Raw genomic sequence first — 7,458 nt, 5'->3', positions numbered from 1 at the left:
AAACTGAGGTTATGCTAAAGACTTGCCATGGAAGGCAGGTCCTTGCAGCTGCTGAGGCAGAGTTTCAACTGAGGGGAGGCCTCGCTCTGTCATGCATCCCAGAAAGCTGTGATGTGAGCTCACCAGCACTGCCTTGCCTCGTGCCCTGCGCTGGAGCTTGCCATTCCCCCAGTCCTTTGTCTCAGACCTGCTGCTGGGCAGAATTACTTAGGCATACTTGGTTTGTTTGTACTACCCCGACCCTCGACATATAGTTTGCCTACAGGCTGACTCTGTTATATTTTAACAAGTGTGTTAACTTTATTGGATAATGTGCCTATATATGTCCTGTGCAACCCTAAATAAAATTAGATCTGTGCCTTCAGAGCTCGATCTCCCATGCCTGAGTAAGCGTGCTGGGTAAGGCTAGGTAGGGTAGGCATCATTCGTCCTCAGCCTCAGCAAACCTGTCTCTAATCATCAACAATGATCTTGCAATTTTTATCCTTGAATCTATTTATGTGATGTAGTACATTTACTAATTTACATGTTGAACCAAGCTTGCATCCCTGGACTGAAACAAACTTGATCGTGGCGTATGATCTTTTTAGTGTGATGTGGAGTTTGATTTGCAAGTATTTCATTGAGGATTTTTGCATCAATTATAATCCAGGGTATTGGTCTATAGTTTTCTTTTTTGTTGTGTCCCTCTCAGGTTTAGATAACAGGTAATGCCCGACCATTAATTCACATTCACACCACATTTTGCAAGGGCTCTCTTTCCTCCACATCTCCTTTAACCCTCGTTGACTTTCATCTTTTTGATAATTGCCATTCTGACAGACTGTGGTTTTAATTTGCATTTCTCTGGTTAGTGATGTTGGACATTTTCCCATATGCCTTTGGGTCATGTGCATGGCTTCTTTTGGAAGACAAAGTGTCAGGTTCTGTGTTCACTTATTAAGTCTGTTTTTTGTTTTCTTGCTATGTAGTTTTTTTGAGTTCCTTGTATATTTTGGATACTAACCCCTAATCAGACATAGTGTTTGCAAATGTACACCCTCTGTAAGTGGTCTCTTCACTCTGTAGATGTATGCTTTCCTGTGTAGAAACCTTTTGTTTGATGGGGATGACTTGTTTATTTTTGCTTTGTTTGCCTGTGCTCTTGAGCCATATTGAAAACACTCATCACACACACTAATGCCATGTGGCTTTTCTTTTGTTTTCTTTTAGTAGTTTTACAGTTTCAGGTCTTACATTTATGTTTTTAGCAATCCATTTTGAATAGGTTTTGTATATAGTGTGAGATGAGGGTCTAATTTCTTTCTTCTGTTTGTGAATGTCCAGTGTTTTCAGCACCACTGGTTGAAGAGGCTGTCATGTTCCAAGGTATGTTCTTGGCATCTTTCTTGAAAACCCATTGATTGTCTGTGCATGTATTTATTGCTACACTCTGTTCTGACCTATTGTACTGGGTGACTGCATTTATGCAGCAACACCCTATTTGATTACTAGAACTTTGTAGTAAGTTTTTAAATCAGGTAGTATGATACTTTGGCTTTGTCATTTTTGCTCAAGATTACTTGGGTTATTTGTTATCTATTGTGGTTCCATAATTTTAGGATATTTTTCTATTTATGTGAAAAACTATCATAGGTTTGATGGGAATTTCATTAAATCTGTAGATTCTTTGGGTGGACTAAAAATGTGGACTATCTTGTAGGTGCTGGGGATAGAGCATGTGGCACTCTACCACTGAGCTACATCCTCAGGCCTTTTAATATTTTATTTTGAGACTGGGTCTTGCTACATTGTTGAGGCTGGCATTAAACTTGTGATCCTCCTGCCTCAGCCTCCCAAGTCGCTGGGATGACAAACGTGTTCCACTGCACCTGGCTTGTATGAACACTTTTAACAACATCAATTAGTCCTCTTAATTGATAAACATGGAATATATTCCCATTTATTTTTGTCTTCAATTTCTTTCATCAGTATTTTATAGGTTTCGATGTAGGAACCTTCACTCCCTTGGTTATACTTCTTCCTAATTATTTAATTTCTTTGAAATTATTATACATGGGATTGTTTTATTGATCTTGTTTTTCAGAGAGTTTGTTGCTAGTGTGTAGAAATGCTATTGATTTTTAGATGTAGATTTTGTATCCTGAAACTTTATCAGATATGAAAACCCCTGCTATCTTGTGAGATCCATGTGAATGCTAAGTTTTTTTCCCCATCCTTTCGTTTAGTCTGTGGATGTCTTTGCCTCTGATGTGAGTCTCTTGGAGCATACTATGGGTCTTTTATTTTCATCCATTCTGCCAGTCTATGTCTTTTGATTGATGAGTTTAGGCCATTTACATTCAATGTTATTTGAGAAATAAGTTTTATTCCCTGCCTTCTTGATTGATTTCCCATTTTAACCTTGAATTAGGTTTTCCCTTAATTGAGCAATCTTCTAGTGTAGCTCCTCTCTTCACTGGTTTTCACCTTTTCTTCATGAAATATTAGAATATTTTGTAGTGCAAAATTTTTAGTTATGTATTCTGTCAATTATTTTTATCATAGAAGGCTTTTATTTCATCATCAAATCTGAAGCTTAGTTTTGCAGTGTATACTATTCTTGGATGGCATCCAGTTTTTTCCAGAGCTTGGTATGTGTTATTCCAAGACCTCCTAGCTCTAAGGGAATGGGTTAAAAAATTAGCTGAGATCTGAATTTGTTTCTCACTAAATGTGACCTGACATTTATTCTAGAAGACTTTAGAGTTCTATACCTATATTTTGTAAGGCATATTCATAATGTGCCTTGATGTGGGTCTGCTCTAATTTTGTATTTTTGGGGTGCTGTGTGATTCCTGTATTTCCTATTCCAATACCTTCTTTAGGTTTGGGGAAATTTCGGTTATTATTTAATTGAAGAAATTTTGTATTCTTTTGGCTTGCATCTCCAAGATGTTATCTATTTTGATAAATTTTATTTTTTGTCTTTTTAATTTATCCCAAAATTTTTGGTAGTTCTGTTCATGGTGTCTTAACATCTTTTCTCCATGGTCAATCTTATTTTCAAGGCTATGTACTTTGTCTTCATTGCCTGAGACTCTGTCATCCAACAGTGCAGTCTACTGGTGATATTTTCCAATGAATTTTTTATTTGGTTTTTGATGTCCTCATTTTGAGGTTTTCTGCATTTTTTTCCCAGAATCTCTATCTATCTATCTATCTATCTATCTATCTATATATATATATATATATATATATATATATATTTGATGTGTTTGGGATTGAACCCAGGTCCTTGTGCTTGTAAGGCAAGCACTCTACCAACTGAGTTATATCCCCAGTCCTCTATCTACCTTTTGAAATGATCTTCTGCATCCAGTATTTTCTCCTTTACACCATACTTGACCTCACATATCATTGTAAGTATGAACATTATAAACTCCATCTCTGAAATTTCTCCCAATGTAGTGTTGATGAATTCTGTTTTTGATGTATTTTGGTTTGTTAGAGGCAATTTATTCCCTTGGTTTTTCATGTTGTTTGTATGTCTATCCATCTAACATTTGGTTTTGAAGCAGTAGGTTTCTACTGGAATTGTAGTGTCCCTGAAGGTTTCCAGTACTCACAATAGGGAGATACAGATAGTAATAACAACTGATACAAAAAAGCTAATGAAGAAAAGGGAAAAATTCAAATTGCTATAATTCACAAATTAAAAGGAAATATCACCATAGAACACTAGTGAAATACAGATGATGATCAGAAGCTACATTGAAACTCCAAACTCAATAAAATAGAAAATCAACAGATTGAAGATATCAACAGATTTCTAGAGACATATGACAGACCCAAATTGAATCAGAAGGAGATAGGAAATTTAAACAGATAAATTTCAAACCATGAATTTAAAGACTCCATCAGAAGCCTACCAACAAAGCAAAACCCAGGATTAGATGGAGTCTCACTGAGTTCTGTCACACCTTCAAAGAAGAACTTACACCAAATTCCCTCAAATTATTCCATGAAATAGAACAGTACAGAACTCTTCCAATCCCATTTTGTGAAGATACTATCACCCTGATAGAAAAACCAGAAAGACACACCAAGAAAAGGAAACTTCAGACCAATATCGCTCATGAACATAGATACAAAAATTCTCATTAAAATTCTTGCAAGTTGCATGCAAAAACATATGAAAAAGATAGTGCTCCATAATCAAGTGGGGGTTATCCCAGGGATGCAAGGTTGGTTCAACATATAAAAATCAATAAGCATAATTCACCATATTGATCAACTTGAAGATAAGAATCACATCATTATTGTAATAGATTCAGAAAATTCTTTTGACAAAATGCAGCATCTATTTATGTTCCAAACACTAGAAAAACTAGGGAGTGTAGAAACATACTTCAACATTTTAAAAGCTACTTATGCTAAGCCCAAGGTCAATATCATTCTCAATGGATAAAAATGGAAAGAATTTCCTCTCAAAACTACAACAAGAAAGGGATGAACTCTTTCACCACTCCTATCCAGTTTAGTCCTTGAAACTCTAGCCAGAGCAATTAGACAGAAGAGTGAAAACAACTCAAAGTATTCCCATTTGCTGATGACATAATTCTATAGAGATGGCCACCCAAATCCACAAGAAAGCTTCTAGAATTCATAAACAAACTCAGCAAAGTAGCAGGATATAAAAAGAACAGCAATAAATCAAATGCATTCCTATACACCAATGACATATCTGCTCAAACAAAACTCAGGGGAATTATCCTCTTCACAGTAACCTCAAAGAAAAATACAAAACACTTGTGAATCAATCTTACAAAAGAGGTGAAAGATTTCTACAATGAAAACTACAGAACACTAAAGAAAGATCTTGAAGATGACCTCAGAAAGTGGAAAGACCTTCCATGTTCTTGGATAGGCCCAATTAATATTGTCAAAATAGCCATACTACTAAAAGCACCACACAGATTTAATACAATTCCTATTACAGAAATCTCAATGATGTTCTTGATAGAAATAGAAACAGAAATCATGATATTCATTGTACAATTAAACTCCACCTCCATCTTGCCTGCCTTTAAGCCACAGTGACCATGGGTCAGAGCACACCTGAGCCATGAAGCTACTGACCAGAGCCAGGTCCTTCTCAAAGATTTTATTCCCTCAAATTTGCCCCCAAAATTAAAGGCACAGCTGCCCCTGCAGGAGTTCCTGTATATCCTCAGGACCTTGAGTTTACCAAATTACCAAATGGTTTGGTAATTGCTTCTCTGGAAAACTATGCTCTGGCATTAAGAATTGGTTTGTTCATTAAAACAGGCAGTAGATATGTGAACCCCAGCAATATAGAAACCTCTCATTCACTGCATCTTGCATCCAGTTTAACTGCAAAAGGTGCTTCATCTCTCAAGATCACCCAGGGAATTGAAGCAGTTGGTGGTAAACTAAGTGTGACTGCAAATTAAGAGTGCCTGTGGGATGATGTTGACATTGATTTGAGTCCTGCTTAATGTCATTACAGCATCAGAATTTCATCTTTGGGAAGTGGCTGCCCTTCAGTCTCAGCTAAAGATTAATAAAACTGTGGCTTTTCAGAATCCACAGTTTCATCTCATGAAAAATTTGCATGCTGCTGCTTACCGGAATGCCTTAGTTGATTCATTGTGCTCTCTTGACTATAGGATTGGAAAAGTAACATCTGAAGAGTTATATCGCTTCATTCAGAACCATTTTACAAGCACAAGAGTGGCTTTGGTTGGGCTTGGTGTGAGCCATCCTGTTTTAAAACAAGTTGCTGAACAGTTTCTCAACATGAGGGGTGGGCTTGGTTTATCTGGTGCAAAGGCCAAATATCGCAGAGGTGAAATTCAAGAACAAAATGGACACAGTCTTGTCCATGCTGCTGTTGTAGCAGAAAGTGTTGCCATAGGAGTTGCAGAAGCACATGCATTCAGTGGTCTTCAGCATGTCCTTGGTGCTGGACCACATGTCAAGAGGGGTAAAAATGCCACTAGCATCTTGTACCAGGCTGTTGCCAAAGGTAATCACCAGTCATTTGATGTTTCTGCTTTCCATGCCAGTTACTCGGATCTGGGCTTCCTTGGAATTTACACTATCTCCCAGGCTGCAGCTGCTGGAGATGTTATCAAGGTTGCCTCTAACCAAGTACAAATGACTGCTCAAGAAAACCTTCCCAGTGCAGATATCCAGGTTGCCAAGAACAAAGTGAATGCTGGATACCTAATGTCAGTGGAGTCTTCTGAGGGCTTCCTGGATGAAGTTAAATCCCAGGCTCTAGTTGCTGGCTCTTACATACCACCATCCACACTCCTTCAGCAAATTGACTTGGTGGTTAACACTGATGTCATAAGTGCTGCAAAAAATTTTGTTTCTGACCAGAAGTCAATGGCAGCTAGTGGAAATTTGGGGCATATACCTTTTGTTGATGAGTTGGAACCCTGAAGCACATACAGCAGGGGAGAGAGTGGAATATTATCCCATCCAGAGCAGCAAACATATGAAAGTCAAAAGTCTATAATAATTTATCTTTTTCCTCAACCAAATAAAATATCATAAAACATAAATGCAGGTAATTAATTAATCCCAGGTGACATAGAGTCAATAAAACATTTTGCTTAAAGATAAGAAGAAAAATAAGAGGCCCAGAATAGCCAAAGCAATTCTTAGTGAGAAAAATGAATGAGGAGGCATCACAATAAAAGACCTTAAATTATACTACAGCTGAGCATGGTGGCAAGTGCCACTCAGGAGGCTGAGGCAAGAGAATTGTGAGTTTAAAGCTAGCCTCAGCAAAAATGAGGCATTAAACAAGTCAATGAGACCCTATCTAAATAAAATAAGGCTAAATAAAATAGGAGATGTGGCTGAGTTTTCAGGAGCCCTTGAGTTCAATCCCCAGTACCCACCCCTCTAAAAAAAAATATACTATAGAGCTGGAGTAGAAAACACAGCATAGTATTGGCCCTAAAACAGAAATGAAGACCAGTGGTACAGAATAGAAGACACAGAGACACACTCACATAAATACAGTTACCTCATACTAGAGAAAGGTGCCATAAAAATACATTGGAGAAAAGGTAGCCATTCACCAAATGGTGGTGGGAAAACTGGAAATCCATATGTAGCAAAAACACATTAGACCCTGTCACTCACCCTGCATAAGACTCAAAGTGGATCAAGGACCTAGGTATTAGATCAGACACCCTGCACTTACTAGAATAAAAAGTAGATCCAACTCTCTATCATGTCACCTTAGGAACTGACTTCCTCAACAAGACTTTTAAAGTGCAAAAAGTAAAATCAAGAATCAATAAACAGAATGGTATTAAACTAAAACACTGCCTCACAGCAAAGGAAACAATCAATAAGGTGAACCTGGGGCCTACAGAATTGGAGAAAGTCATTCCAACCTGCACCTTAGATAGAGAGTTAGTCTTCAGGATATAT

General features: G+C 37.5%; 1 pseudogene; it reads left to right on the top strand.

Moving 5' to 3' along the window:
- Positions 1-5,107: 5,107 nt before the first annotated feature.
- Positions 5,108-6,453, top strand: LOC124974688 (cytochrome b-c1 complex subunit 2, mitochondrial-like; annotated as a pseudogene).
- The last annotated feature ends 1,005 nt before the right edge of the window (positions 6,454-7,458 follow it).

This window comes from Sciurus carolinensis, unplaced genomic scaffold (assembly GCF_902686445.1).
Source record: "Sciurus carolinensis unplaced genomic scaffold, mSciCar1.2, whole genome shotgun sequence".
NCBI lineage: Eukaryota > Metazoa > Chordata > Mammalia > Rodentia > Sciuridae > Sciurus > Sciurus carolinensis.
Note: the sequence above shows the minus strand (reverse complement) of the source record. Positions and strands in the feature narration are given on the sequence as shown.